This window comes from Callithrix jacchus, chromosome 12 (assembly GCF_049354715.1).
Source record: "Callithrix jacchus isolate 240 chromosome 12, calJac240_pri, whole genome shotgun sequence".
NCBI classification, from domain to species: Eukaryota; Metazoa; Chordata; class Mammalia; order Primates; family Cebidae; genus Callithrix; species Callithrix jacchus.
The window spans coordinates 48,985,237-49,001,602 of record NC_133513.1 but is presented as its reverse complement, the minus strand read 5'-3'; the positions used below and the strand labels follow the sequence as shown (position 1 = coordinate 49,001,602).

Below are 16,366 nucleotides of genomic sequence, written 5' to 3'. Positions count from 1 at the left end.
TTTATGACAGCCTCAGTAGATTTTAGTGGAGTGGAGTACATTGGTGGTAACAGAGGCCCCATGCAGGAGCAAAACTCACCACCTGACACAGAGTGAATCCTCACCGGAGGGGTTTTATCTCCTGTACAGCCTCCAGATGAGTAGGGCCATTGCCTTTCCCAGCATTGGCATAGTATCCAAACTATGCCAAAGATACCTTTTAGTATCCGTGGAAATGTGATCTTCTCTGTCCTTGCCTGCTAGTCATCTAGACATAGTCTGAGATGTCAGCTTCACTAAAATTCTAAGCCAGGTTGTAAGCTTTCCACTGAGCACTTTACCTGGTGTGAAAGAGAATCTTAATTGCTACTGTTTTGGAGAGAGGTTAGAGCATATGGAATCACTCTAAGCTTGGTAGAAAAGTCAGAAATTGTTTAAACAGCGTCTCTGTATAAGCCAGATGTTTCATGAACATAATAACATTTCTGTGGCATACACAATCATATCTCTATTGCCTTCTAGCAATCATGTCAGAAAACTGATAATGGAAGATCTGTACAAGAGAATAGAGATGAAGCCATCTTTTGTGAGTAGTACAGAAAAATATTAGCTGTTTTGAGGGAGAGAGAAAATGGTAGGCAATAGATTCCAACACTCACTTTGTATCAGAAGCTCCAGTGGAGCTTTTAAAAGTTGCAATAGAGGAACCTGGAAGGCATAATGTTAGTTGAAATAAGCCAGACATAGAAAGATAAATGCTCCATGATCTTATTTATATGTGGAATATAAAAAGTTGATATTATAGAAGTAGAGAATACAACAGTGATTACCAAGGACTGGGGAGGGTCATATAGGGGAAAAAGGGGAGAGATTAGCCAACGGATACAAAATTACACTTAGGAGGAATAAACTCTTTTGTCCTATTGCATACTAGGATGACTATTTTTAAAAATAATGCAATTAATATATCAAAATAGCTAGAAAAGAGGATTTTGAATGTTTTCAGTACAAATAAATGATAACTGTTTTAGGTTATGGCTATGCTAATTACCTGATTTGATCATTATACAATGTATACAAGCATCAAAAGATTACCTGGTATGTACAATTATTATGTGTCTACTAAGAATTTTTTTTAAAAAAACTATTAAAAACTTAAAAATAATCAGTTCCTACTCTAGATATTTGATTTCGGTTGGTATAAGGTGGTTCTGGTTTTTTTAAATTTTGTCAGATATTCACAGGTGAGTATATGGTACATCCAGGGTAAAAATTGCTATGGTAAATATTCTAAAAGCAAATCTAGATGCATTGGAAGGACATAAAGTTTAGGGGTGTATGCACTAAACACTCAGTGTAGTTTATGTGATTTCACATAAGAGACTCAAGGTAATTTAATATGAAAATATAATTCCTAAAGAACTGGGGTAGGAGAGATGAGTATTTACAATCTAGTCTTTCTTGAAATAGCCTTCTTAAAACAGGCAAAGCTATTTTATTTCTGGAAGAAGAAATTAGTGCCTTTGCAGATGCAATGGTTTTAGTTAGGAAGGTCTCTGTGGTCGGAGGCTCTCTCTTATTAGCCCTCACTTCTTTATCCCATAGGTGATTTCTGAGCAGCAGTGATGCATGATGGAGGGTTCTGATGGTGGAGTAAAGAAAACATTAAACAGGCCACAAAAGGCCTGCCTTCTTTCAGGGAAGACAGACAATCAGCAAGTAAACAAATGCATATATTGCATGTTGTAAAAGTGATGGAAAAAATAAAAAAAATGCAGCTTCAGAGTGGACTCCAGGTTTATGAAGGAGTTCGGGAAGGTCACACAGGTGAGGTGATCTTGGAGCTCACATATGAAGGAAGTGAAGATGTGAGGAAATGAGCTACATGGTTTTCCTAGCATATTTTTAGCTTTTCCTTATTTATAATTCTTAAAGTTTTAGAATTTTAATCACATTTTTGGTCTGTAAGATTTCTTTGCTGATTTTGTCATATCGTGCTTAAAAATGCCAAGTATTTGTCAATCTTAATAAAAATACTAATTAGAGTTGTTTATGTTTTATTCTGTTTTTTAGACTAAACCATTTTATAATAGGATATTTCCTTTAAATCCTCATAAGATTCTCCCCTTTTCTCCTAAATTGCATTATATATTCAATGCTTTTACACAGCTTGCTCCATTGTAAATGGAAACAGGAAGATCTGGTATTTATTGTAGTTTTATTTGGCTAGTCTGTGGTTATTCTAGGCTGTGAAGAACAGAGAGGGTGATACATACAACTGGGAAGTAACTGCTTTGCTAACCATGCCTGAGTTAGCGGAGGAACTGTTCCTGCTTCCTGAAGCCTTCCCTCAGTGAGGATTGCAGCAGTCTTCAAGGTTTATTACCTAGTTATCTGTGTTAGAAAAAAAAGTGATTGGTTCATGTTCCAAGGTAAATGGGTTTGCTGTTGATACAGTATAGCCAGGAGCTACTCAAGGTACATAAGTTACTACCACATCATCAATCCTGTTTCCCATGATTCTCAACCCCCTACTACTTCTGATGTCCTGCTTTGTATGTGTTCCTGTGAATGTAGATCCACAGAGATTTGTTCATTTCCTTTCTGCATAATCTTGTTTAATTATGTAGTATAGGGCGCTAACACTTAACACTAAATTCTGGGTTTGGATTTTATTTTTTGATGTCTGAAACCCTTTATTATTAGAAGTATATCTGTCTCCATGTAAATTTTATATTTGTTTTACTCGTTTAACAAGAAATTTGAAAAAAACAGTTAACAAGTGAACACAGATTTTCTTACTGAAAGGAAATAAATGTCCTATCTATGCCCAAACTTTAGATCCCTGTTGCTAGAAGAGCAAGAAGACCCATGGTTGTCTATGTCTTCACCCTACTAAAGTCTTCAAGTTATTTGTGCTGTGGCACCAACTCTAGTGTCAGCATCTTACTTAAGGAAATCTCCTAGAGATTTACAGGAAGAGATACAGGATACTCCCCAAATTGCCACATATTTCTTGTAAAATTATAAGATACCAAAAAATACTGACTGCCCAGACCCATACTGCCTATAACATGCATGTTGACAGAGTGGGCATAACAATGAAAATAAGTACATCATTATTCAAACAGTTATGGCATTGGAAATGTTCTTGCTGCCTTTCTATACATCTTATATCCTCACAGCTCATGTGTAAAATATGTAAAATACACAGATGAGAAATTACTTTTTGAGTTAAGATCCTGGCTGACTTTTGTCATGTATCTTAAGCACCATTTCAGGGATTATGCAAAATGAGTAACATTCAGTTATGTTGTGGATTTTAAATTTAGCTAATCAATTTTTTATACATCAGGAGAGAGCAAATGTATAACACTTCATCATTGCCCAGTGAAACATTTAATTTAATACCTGGATTTATGCACCATTTATCCGAGTCTGCAGCTTTACATTACTCTTTTTTATTTAATTTACTCTACTGTATATGTGTGCAACAAATTTCCATTTTCAACAGAGAATTTTAATGTCTGCAGTGGAATACAAGTTAGTAGACATAGATTTTGTCAAGTTGAGGTATTGATAGTTTAGTTATATTCCTGATTCAGCAAATACTGTGGCTTTAGCATGTTTAACCCCACCCAAAAATATGAACTTCAAAATAATGTTTTAGAATATATTTTATCTATAAGCCAAATCCAAGTGTCAACATATGGTTGAAAAGTGTTGTTGATGCATGACTTCTCAGTCACTTTTTTAAATCAAGTTTGAATGATGCTTTTCCATAAACTGAAAAGTTCATGAGTCAAGAAGCTACAACCCTAGAATGAAAATAAATGAGTTTAAGACTACTAATCACTTCCTATTGCCCACTGAATAAAATTGAAATTCCACTGTCCATAATCAGCACCCAAACTGTCTTTGCAGACTCATCCTTATTCTGTTACACACACACACACACACACACACACACACCCAACCCCCCACCAAAAAAATGTCCTATTTAGCCACACCTGATTCTTTCTTTGGTTTTATTTTCTAAATTATATTGTTTACACTAACTAGATGTCTTTTCCTAATTGACCAGATGTAGATGACCTAATTTCCTAATTGACCCTTTAAGATCTGGCTCTCAAGAATCGTCTTTCCTGAGAGTTGCCCTTAGCTTCTTCAACATTATAGCAAATTGTATTTCCTTCTCCGTGTTCTCGCACCACCTTCTGCATTCCTGAGTTCTTGGAATTAATTCATGTACACATCACTGTAGATAGATTGTGAGCTCCTTAAGGAAAGAAACTATAATTAGCTCATCTTTCAATCCTCAGAAGCTAAAGCCATACTTGGTTCTAAGTGGGCATTCAACTGAATACCAACATTAAAATGCGTTGGTTAAATTTGGCATATGGGGATAGTGGTAAAAATACTTACTTGTAGTTTTATATACATTATTAGTTTATTGAAAATTAGGAATGTCAACATTTCTCTGTAATATCAGCCACATATCTTATGTTGAAATTTCTGAAAATAAATTCTAAAAAAACAAAATAACACTTCTGAAATTGTACCAGGAAACATTATTCATTTACTTGCTTACTTTATAAATGTTTATGGAGCACCAACCATATCCTCTATTTTGTGTGAAACACTCATGAAATCACAACAATCAATACAAACCAGATGTTTGTCCTGAAGCAATAAATAAACAAGCAATTTTAAAAAGTGCGATTGGTATTATTGTTACAGCCTGATGGGTTAGTCTCACTCACTGCCCAAAAAAGCCAATGCACAGAGAACAGCAGGCATTGCAGCAAAGAAAGCATTTAATAATTGTAGGGCTAGCCAAGTGGAAGGACAGGAGATATTTCTCAACACTGCTTCCCTGAGAATTCCAAGCCAGGGATGCTTAAGGTTACTTTGGCGGTCAGGGGGCTAGAGAACTGAAACAGTTGATTGGCTGTAAATGAAATTGGGTAGCTGAGTCCCTTCATGGGCATGAGGTCTCAGGACCAAGTGGCATCTCACAAAATGTTAAGTCTGAAAAGTATCTCCAAGAACAGTTCTTTAGGTTTCACAGTACTGATATCTTTAGGAATAGTTGAGGAAGTTAGACATCTTGCAATCTCTATTTACATGGCTGGGGCAGTAACCAACTTACAGAAAAGCAAACTAAACAAGAGTGGGTATTACTTAACTATGCCTATTCCTTAGCAAAGCTCAAGCCCCTAACATAATTCTAACATTTTCTAATGAATGAGGCTTATTATTTTTTTTAAAGAGGGAAGCTAGTTTTTCTTTCCTAAAAGTTTAACTATAAATTCCTCTCATAGTTAACTTCACCTCCAGTTAGAATAAGCAAAAAAAAATTTAGCCTGTGGAGTTAGAAGCAAAATGGTGTCAGTCATGTTAGATTTCTCTCATGAATTATACTTCTACGGACGTGGTTTCATCTCTCCTGCCCCGCCTTGGGGCGTGAGGACATCTCATTCCTGAATTGTGGGCTAGTGAGATGAAACAGGGTTGATGACCTCTCTGGCATCTTTTTGGTGACAGCACAGTTGAGGTTGCCATTGTACCCATTTGAGGAATGAAACATCTCTGCAGTTGTCTGCATGTACTCACAGGTATCTGGTTGAGTTCTCAAGGTTTGCATAAGAAGACACTACTGTTTCATCCACAGTTTTAGCACAACCCCAAGATAACAGCAGACTGTAAATAATAAGCTCTAATGAAAGGAGTAAAAATCTGAGTTTCAGAAATCCCTGTAAAAATGATCTAAAGCTTGAGGAATCCACGTTAATAACCCCCAAAAACAATCAGACATGAAGCTATTAGTGGAGACCTGCTGTAATCATGTCACTTGTTGGGAGGTTTTTTTCTATTCAGGTTTTAACTTTTTGTGTTTAAGTAGTGGTGCTAACACTGCACAGACTTCCTCTTATTTAACCAACAGGAAATCTAGCATGTGCCAATTATCTATGACTACCTGAACTAATAAGTTAAGGGAACTTTGCTGAGCCCCAAAACAATTATCCCAAAGGACCAGGCACGGTCATTCATGCCTGTAATCCCAGCACTTTGGGAGGCTGAGGCAGGCGGATCACGAGATCAGGAGATTGAGACCATCCTGGCCAACATGGAGAAGCCCCGTCTCTATTAAAAATACAAAAATTAGCTGGGCGTGATGGCGTGCACCTGTAGTCCCAGCTACTTAGGAGGCTGAGGCAGGGGAATCACTTGAACCCAGAAGGTGGAGGTTGTGAGCCAAGATTGCACCACTACACTCCAGCCTGGCAGCAGAGCAAGACTCTGTTGGAAAAAAATAAAATTATCCCTAAGGTAGAAGATAGGTGTCTGATAATGTCACCGATGGCATACAGTGTATAACTAGGAAGCAGTATCCTTAAAAGACTGTTGAGACAAGAATGAGCCCATTCTTGTTAAGGAGGATTTGACCCTATGCCACAAAAAAGTATACCCCTTGAGTGCACAGGTAATACCCTTCTCGGGTAAGTCCACTGATGGACTCCATCATGGAGAGCATAGACAAAATGAAATTGAGCCATATATTCTTTTTACAGGCTCTCCAGAAACCACGTATGTGATATTCCAGCTGTAGATCTTGTTGGCGTTATTGAGAGATTTGGATTACAGGTTGTTGGAAAGACAAATTGAGGTAAACAGAAAAAAAACACAAACTTAAATATGTTATTCCATACCTCTTCTTCCGTCAACTTCTTTGTACTGAGAATAGAGCAGTTCAGTTAAACAGCTGTGTCACATTCCAAGAAGTGACATTGCAGATGGTCTAAGCGTCTATTTACAGTAAGGACAAACATATTTTTAATAAAAGGCATTTCAATGCACACAGAAGAAAAACAAAGATTAAGATAAAGAACACTCTCTAAACAAGTTCCCTTAAAGTCTGGATGGCAGCCACTTGAAATGTTCAAACATTACACTGAAAGCATCTTCAGTCAAAGAGGAAAAGGGCCGTAATAATCTGACAGGCCTTTTTTTCTTTTCTTCATCCATATCATAAGGAATACGTTTTAGTTTTCAGGGACTCAGAAAAAAGGTAGTAGAAATTTCACTGAGTCCAAGATAGAAAAACGGGAGAAAAATTTGAAAATGTTAGTTTGGAGACTTATAGCCAGAAAAGAATTTAGGATTCAGTTCAAACTGTAGAAAAGAATAAAAACTTAACAATAGGCAAGGCTAGAATCTAATAATAGGTGTACCTCTAGTTTTCTTCTTAATCATATATTTTTCTCTCTCCAGTCCCTCATTTTTACCAAAGACAAATCACACTACAATTTATTTGCAAAATAAGTTTTAGTCTTATTATCCACGGCCTGCTTATTTCCATAAAGTGTAGCAAAAATAATTATTTCCCTTATAAGCTTTTTGGTAAAGCTTAGCTCTTTTGAAAGTAAAGCTAAGGTGTAACTTTTCTATAAGGAATCTCAGATTAGACCTTTACAAAAACCTATATCCAGGCAAGGCTTTGTCTGTGCCTGCAGATACTTATATGAATTGGGTGAATTCTTCTCTTCCCAAGGTCCCAGAGTAATTTAAGTTTCCTGGGCCTATCAGACAGTGACATTCTTTACTTGTCACAGGTCAAGAATCCTATAAAGGAACTGCATCGATATGATTTGAGGTTTTCCAGGGGGCTTTTATTGACTCCATTATACATATAAATTCCTCAAAGCAGTATGCTCATATCAGAAAATATGCTGTTCCAATCAAAGCCTTGGTAAAATAACCAGTGTCTCTGTGTCCTATTATAAAAGAAAACAGTTCTATTGACTTTATGCAAATAACTAGATTGCTATAAATTAAGAATATTCAGAAATACTTTCCAACTTCTAGACAAATCAGGTACAAAGAAAGCAATATGTTTCAAATTTTGCTCAAAAGAATATAATTTACTCAATTGTTAAAAGCTGTGAATAACTCAAAAGAAAAATGTTTTCTTGACTCTGAAAAGCAAAACAAAAAAAATCAGCAGTGTTTTAGACAAAAAGTCATAAAAAATTATTTCAAACTTCTGTTATCTCTGTCCATTCAATTAACTCCTATTCTGCTTGATATTGGGCCAGCAATCCTCATGAATACACTGTCTCTTTAATGAGAGCCCTAGAAGATTTCATCAAATCTCCTAAAGAAGCAAGTTCTGGGTGAGGTGTGCTGGCTCACAAAGTGCCATAATCCCAGCACTTGGGGGGTTGAGGCAGGCAGATTACTGAAGGCCCAAAATATGAGACCAGCCTGGCCAACATGGTGAAACCTATCTCTACCAAAAAAAAAAAAAAAAAAAATTAGCTGAGTGTGGTAGTACACACCTGTGGACCCAGCTACTCAAGAGGCCGAGGCACAAGAATCACTTCAACCTAGGAGGTGGAGGCTGCAGGGAGCCAAAATCATGCCAGCATACTCCAGCCTGTGTGACAGAGCAAGACTATGTCTCAAAAAAAAAAAAAGTTCTGAACTGTAGCTTTTAATAAATCACTTTCTAAGAAGACTCAAAGTAAAACAATAATTATGAATGACAAAAGTCTCAGAACAGCTATGGTTAAATACAAATACAACCCACAGAAAGCTAAACACTATTTAATATCTGACAGTCTTTCTGTATAATTTTCATGTACCAAATCAGTCAAATATATGTTTCTCTTAGACCTCTATGAAAAGTTAGGAGATCAAAATACTAAATTTAGAATTTTATTTTGAAAAGTTTGTCAAATATCAAAGGTTTAAAACACTTGATATCACAAAATAGTATCACAGATCATTCATTTAGCCAAAGTGATAACTGAAAAATTTCAAAAAGCATTCTTTCATAGAATGAAGACTCCACTTTCCAAACAACAAGACCCAATTAAGACATCATGAGGTCAACTGAATCTGAATCTATTCTCTCTCCCTCCTTCTCCACCCCCTTTTTTTTGCACTTTATTCAAAAGACAAACAAAAGTCTTTCATGATCTGTCAATAGTACATGAAAATCTTGTCCAAAAGAGAAAACTAAATTTAATCCCTGCAGGTAAAACTGTTTCTCCAGTAGTTATATTTACATATTTCAATGTTAACTCTTAGCAACTTTTAACTTTAGTGAAAAACTTAGGAGATAGGCAATTTTAATTATGTACTGACTGCTGCAGAGTCAGAACAAAGAACAGAGCTTCAGAAAATGTCTGACTCTTCCCAGCATAGCCAGGGGGCATGGCTAACTCACATGTCCCCTGGCTTTACCTGGAATCTAATGGCTCTGAACCAGACAAGTTGAACAATTATCAGAAATGTTATAGAAGCAGCTATGACTTTAAATCATCTAGCAGACAGTATCAGATCTGCTAAATTCAGAACAAATGTCTAAATTCTGAAAATGTTCCCGTTGTATTTTGCCAATAATTTAAAACTATCTTTATTTACCAAAGAATACCAAAGTCATTTGAACTAAAAAAAAACTTAAGTTACAGTTCTGGTTTTCTGAAAAAGTCTTATTTAATCTAAGTGCTCACTCTTTTTTAAGCCAATTGATTAGAACTCCTATATATATATTGGTAGTGAAACATCACACACACATGACACATATAAACATATAGTAATAGACATACAGGCACACAGACAGAAGCAGATTTTATAGATTGATAAGATTCTTCATTTTCTAGTTTTTAAAGTTTCTCATATCCAGAGTAATTACTGGTACCCTCAAAAGCCAAAAGATCAGGTAACACAACACAAAAGAGAACGGAGCTTTAGGTTTGAGAGGAATCTGTCCCCTTGCAATACTTGGGGTTTCATGAGAAAAACAGAAGTTCCTCCCAAAACAGTCCGTGTTTCCTTATTTTCCCAAGGGTTCCAAATGCAAACCTTCTGTTGTCCCCAGGCAAATCGTAAATCAATACCGGGAGGTTATGCATTGGTTTGGCCTAAAAAGGTAGAATATCCTGAAGTGGGGGGGTTACCAGTTATAAGTGTATTCAAAGATTCTCTGATCTGTGATTGATTTAGCTTTGTCTAAAAAAAAAAATGAAGTCAGAGAAAGGAATGTTAAGACATGGGCTGTTAATGTGACTTTCTCCAGGCCCTTTGGGAAGAAATTTAGAACAAAGAACAGCAGCTAGAGTTCAGCCCTTAGTTGTCCCTTATCTGAGGTCTATGTGCCAGCATATGACATTTTCCATTTGGTTGGGAGGTGGGTGCAGATTTCTGAAAAGATATTATCTTTAGTTTCTATAAGAAATCAAACTCTAATTTTCCTGACTATTCTTTTAGCTGTTTTTACCTTCTTGCTTATCAAGTTGCTTATATACTTCTCAAGGCTAGCCAGATGCCTGAAATTTCTCTTGAGGGGACTCAAGATTATTCTTTATTTTCATGCTAAAAGGGGGCCTGGCAGACCCCTAAAATGGGTCCCTGCTCCATCTCAGCCATAGTAGTGAAAACAATAGATCCTTAGCACAGGAACAGACACCTAGACCTATGAGAAAATATTAAAACCTTAGAAAAAGCAATATGTGTTGTAAACTTATATGCAATAACGTTTCCATCAGAAATTTATGTGTAATTGGAGGACTCTTTGGAGAGCAGTTTTCAATAAAATAACTAATTACATGAAGAATAATGAAGTGAAAACCGGAAGATACAAAAGTGGATTAAATATCAAAATATAAAATATATTACTACAAATTAAATACAACTCATATGGGATAATATTTTTATGACTTTGTGGTGGAAAAGAACTTTTTAAATGAGGCCTTTTTTAACATATCAAAATTGAGTAGTTCTGTTCAACCAAAGCCAACATAGACAAAGCATTAATGAGAGATGGCAGATAAATAATATCTAGAATTTATAAAAATTCTTACAAAAGATGAAAAACAAAACAGCACAGAAAATAGGAAAAGTAGGTTGGGAAAAGACAGCACAATGAAAAAAAGAAACTCACATCTGCAAGCATTTTAAAAAGATATATTATTTTATAATAAAATAAATCCACAATGGAATATCTGACTGACAAGATTATAAAATCTACCAAAATTGTAATGCCAAATTATGTGTTGTTTACGCCAAGTTACACAGGTGAAGGCGCAATAGTCCTCCACTAGTATGCCCTCACTTCAGACACCAGTCTCAAGTTCAAGAGTCCCCAGGGCCACCTTCACTTCGGTGGAACCGGCTATAGATTTGTCACTCTTGACTAAACTAGTTAGAGGCTCACCAATCTATTTTTTTTTTCCTTAGGCACTCAAGAATTATATTACAGATTATATTATTCACCTGGCTTACCTTATAATAGGGCCTTGTGTCCAAAGGTTGTGGCTAAGGTAATATATTTATCACTTCCTGGACTAACTATAAAATGTTCCCTGCAATCTTCTCTGTCTTCTCTGCTGAGTGTCTATATGTAAGTAATCTGAGAGAGAGACTCTGAGAAAGTCTTTCCAGTCAGCATCCTGGAATCACAAGGTGAGAAAATATGGATCTCTGTTAGGATCTAGGCACTAAAATAGTCACTCAGGAGAACTGGGTAACTTGCATAATTGTGTGATATGAGCAACAAACAGACTTTTATTTTATTAGGCTCCTGGGATTTGGGGATATTTGGTTACTATATAGCTTAAAATAACCTGATTTAGTACACTTAATAAAATATTTGTTGCATGTTTTAAAAATGTAACACAAATTAAATTTGGTATTTCATCTTATGTTCTTGGCTAGCTAAAATTATTATCATAAACATATGATGAATTTTGTTATGCTTTTTGGACCTAAAAAGATAAACAATGTTTTTTCTTCTTAGACTTTTCTAAATATTATAAATTAGATTCATAGATTTTCTGATGTTGACAGACCATCCTTGCATTCAGAAGATAATCTTACACGAGAAGGATGATTTTTTAATACACTGAGGAATTTAAGACACACATATTCACACACACAGATAGAGTTTTGTATTCTACCTTTCAACCTTCTATAATCTAGGAGCCTAGAACACCCAGGATGGTCCTTCTAAAATATAAAATATAAACCAGCTCATTACCTCTACATCTTTCAATTTTTCCCCATATCATTTCCTTGTATCATCCCCAAAGACCTGAAAGGCCGTTTTTTAACCTCCCCCCATTTCCCACATTACTGACTCTGTGCTAGCCACACTGTACTTCTGCCTGTTCTTCTACCTATTTAATTGTCATTGGTTTTCTGTCTGATATACTCTATACACACAAAATTATTTTTTTAATTTTTACTTTATTCACTTCATCACTCAAATATCATCTCTTTTATGCCAGTTCCTCAGAAGTGGCAGCCAAGACAACCTTGCTTGTGTTATTTATTGGGGGTTTACTTCCGTAAAAGGGAAGTGAAGTAAACCAGAAAAGCAAGGCAAAAACTTATATATATATATATATATAAATACACACACACACACACACACACCATATATATGTATATGGTGTATATACATGTGATATATATATGGCATATATCACATGTATATACACCATATACATATATATGGGGTGTGTGTGTGTGTGTGTGTGTGTGTGTGTGTGTGTGTGTATGATATAAGCCTGAGATAGTTTCAGTTTGATCTCAGAGTGTTTTCGTTTCTTGGAAGCAGACTTGAAGCTAGAAGGTTTAAGAAGATTTATCAGGTATACTCTCAGGAAACAGCCTTCTCTGAAAGTGGGAGATTCAGGTTTGGGCAGACAGAGGAAAGGTGACCTACACTGTGAATTCAATAACCTTCAAGCCAATTCTTAGTGGAGCTAAAGCCTTCAGATCTGTCCCAAATTGAGGCAGAAGCCTACAGTAACCACTTCACACCAGAAAGCTCTGTCCCACAAATTACTCCACAGATTTAATCCCACCTTCAAGATTAAATCTCTTCACCACACTTAGCCAATGGCAAAATTTTTGGCAGGGAGGGGATAAGGATTAATTTCCAAACTAGAACTTGTTTGTCCAAGAACAATTTTCTAGAAAAGAGAGAAGCTATGACTTGTTAATATACAACACTGACAGCAGCTGGGGAAAGTATGCACCAATTAATAAAAGGAATCTTAGGAAGTCTCTGACAGTATCCAATACAGTCCACTCTTTACACTGCTCTTTAATACTTCCTACTCACATCAAAGTACATCTGGAAGGAGTGAATTTACATGGTTGGTCAAATCTTCTGGGAAGACATACAAGACCAGGGTTAGTAGGGTGAACTACATCCTTATTGCAGGCCATAACCTATATTTATCTTTTTTCTCCTTCCTGTTTATTTACTAGAATGAGGATTAGTATGTGGCACTAATGGCACTGACTTCATCATCTAATCAGACAGCCATTTTCTTATCATCTCACGAAAAAACAGAAAAACCTCTGTATGCTTATTTTGATGTATTTTTCTCTATAAAATTTTAATTCCTATAGAGACATACATAATGATTATTTTATTATCTGTTTTCTCTCATTAGACTGCAAGGTCCATGTTAACCATAATTTGACATTTTTAAGTTCTGTACTTTATACCGAGAGCCTAGAATGTTTTCTTTCATATAATATTCAATGATTACATTAAGGTCTTTATATTTTTCTAGATAAATTAAAAGTAACGTTCATTTTATGTTTTAGAGCAATTTTAATTTCACAACAAATTTAATGGAAAATGCAGAGTTCTCAAATAACCTCTGCCCTGACATGTGCACATCTGCCTTTACAAACATCCTAATCAGAGTGGTACATTTATTACAATCATAAGCCTACAATGACATATTATTATCACTCAAAGTTCATAGTTTACATTAAGGTACACTGATGGTGTTATGCATTCTGAGTATGGACAAATGTATAGTAAAACATATCCATTCTTAAAGTATCACAGAGTATTTTCACTGCCCTAAAAATCCTCTGTGTTCCACCTATTATTAGGCTGGTGCAAAAGTAATGGCAAGATGGTCAAAAGTAATGGCAACACTGAAAATTGATAGCTCATTTCTTTTTATTGCTGGATAATATTCCTTTGTCTAGAGTACCAAAGTATATCTGTTCACAAACTGAAGGTCACCTTGGTTACTTTTAAGTTTTAGGAATTATGAAAAAAGGTGATATAAACATCCATGTTCAAGGTTTGTGTGGACATATGTTTTTAAATCACTTACGTAAATACTAAGGTATGCAATTGCTGGATCATATTGAAACACACCCAGTTATCCTATAGAGCAGATGTTTATGATTTCTTTGAAAAAACACAGAAATTGATCCTCCCAGTCTTAGCACTTGAGAAAGTTACATTAGTCTTATCTGAGTTCCTTTCTCAGGAAACCCACTGTCAAGCCTCCTAGAAAGTAACAAGGACCAGAAACTGACTAGATCACTGCATTTGAACAGTGAGGAGCCAGACCCCTCACTCTTCATTATTGTCTAACAAACCACCTGTTCCTGTTGACCAACTCCTTTTCCTTACAGGTCCCTAATTCCTGTTTTCCCACACCTGGTTACATTTGTTCCCTGTTGCGAAAACCACTAATTTTAGTTGTCCCAGGAGATGGATTTAAAACTTATCTCCCATCTCCTCAGCTGCAGCACCCAAATAAGACTTCTTCCTTGGCAGTACTCCTTGTCTCAATAATTGGCTTTCTGTGCAGTGGGCAGCAGGTCCTAGACCATACCCCTGGTGTTTCAGTAACAATATGGTAAAATTCTGTTTTGTTTCATAAGAAACTACCAAACTGTCTTCTAAGGTGTCTATACAATTTTGCGTTTCCACCAGCAATGAATGAGAGTTAATTTTCTTTTTTATACTATCCTCATCTAATTTTGAAGGTAAGATTATATTAATTTTATTTAATCAATTGGACACTATTTGGTGTGTGTGTGTGTGGTTTTTTTTTTAGAATAAGTTGAAAGAAATTCACCTATGGAATCATCATTGTCCAAAACTTTAGGAAGGCTGTTGTTACCACTAATCTGTCTTTAAAACTTATAGGCAAATTTAGAAGTCAATATAAGTTTAAAGAGACAATTTGGATACTTTTAAAAACTATATATATGGCATATATAGGCATTATATAGCATTATTTAATACAATCACCATAATATTCATCATCAGTATGCCTTTTAACAATACAACTTATCTTCTTTCTCTTTTCCTTCATTTTTAAATTTTATCTTTTATGCTAGAGTCAGTCTTAATAATATTAAAAGTTCATAGTTAAATTTTTCTGTTTCAATTTTTCCTGTTGTAAATTTATACTCCTTGTTTCTGTTAATTTGTTCTGTAATTATGAATTTTATTAAATTTTCTTCTGTGCTAGATTTAAATTCTCAACTAGTTTGCAATAAATCCTTCACATTTCTTGAAAGTGTATTCCAATTTCTCTAAATACTGCTTTAATGTATGTATCTTACAAATTTAAATACACATGTGTTTATGTAATTTTCATTCATGATGAATATTTTTAAATTTTAAGATATTTATTGTTTATTCTCAATTATTTAAGTGTAATTTAGTAGATCCTTGTTTATTTTCCAAATATATAGAATTGTAAAATACATTCCTTTATACATGATATTTTTATGTTGCTATCAGCTTAGAATGTCATCTTACAGTGTTAATTCCTTGGAATTTATTGAGGCATAGTTTGTTAGCTAATATGTGGTCAAAGTCTTTGATTGATTATTCATTCTTTTAAAGAATGTTTGCTTTTTTTCTCTGTTTAGATAAATTGTTTTTTTTTAGTACAAAAGATAGTCCTTTTGCTCATGGATACAGTCATATATAGAAAACAATCTACTTAGTTTTTAATTGCAGTTTCATAAATGGTAATTTCCTCATTTATCAGTAGAGATAAAAAGCATGATTTTAGAGGGCTGCCACAGGGAGTAAATTAGCAGACAGTGTTACTTATTAAAATAGAATATGTTACTATAGTTGAATAGAAATTAGCTTTTAGTATATAGAAACTATGCAAGTCATCTACTTTCTTTACTTTCTTAATAACACAAGATGAAAAAAATTACTTTTTTCATTATGGTGGACAGGATTAGATAATTAAAATGTGTATTAATCCATAGGGGCTTTTTTTACTATTACCTCTGTATTTCTCATTTTGTTTACATCTATAAAAATTCAAATTTATTTTGTATTGGAATTCTATATCTGTACTTATGAATCATTTAACCTCTCTTCTTGGTAAACATTTAGAAATTTCAGTCTATTTTTTTTGTATTATATACCATTTCCTATTACACCATATTGTTGCACATATTTTGTATTAGTCCCCTAGGGTAATATTTCCTAAGTAAAATGGCATGAATATTTTCAGAGTTTCTGATAAATATTTCTAAATTGAACTAAAGTAAGTTTCTAGTAATTAACATGCCTGTC

The 16,366-nt window shown here is 34.8% G+C and overlaps 1 long non-coding RNA gene across 1 annotated transcript in view; it reads right to left on the bottom strand.

Annotated features, from left to right (window-relative positions):
• The window catches only part of LOC118146284 (uncharacterized), a 164,281-nt gene that overhangs the window by 64,710 nt on the left and 83,205 nt on the right, over positions 1-16,366 (bottom strand). Inside the window, exons 2-4 of the long non-coding RNA XR_004731906.3 lie at positions 11,272-11,438; positions 6,693-6,789; positions 2,256-2,373 (exon numbers count right to left, since the gene is read on the bottom strand). This is a non-coding gene — a long non-coding RNA (uncharacterized LOC118146284). The remainder of the gene's footprint in view (positions 1-2,255; positions 2,374-6,692; positions 6,790-11,271; positions 11,439-16,366) is intronic.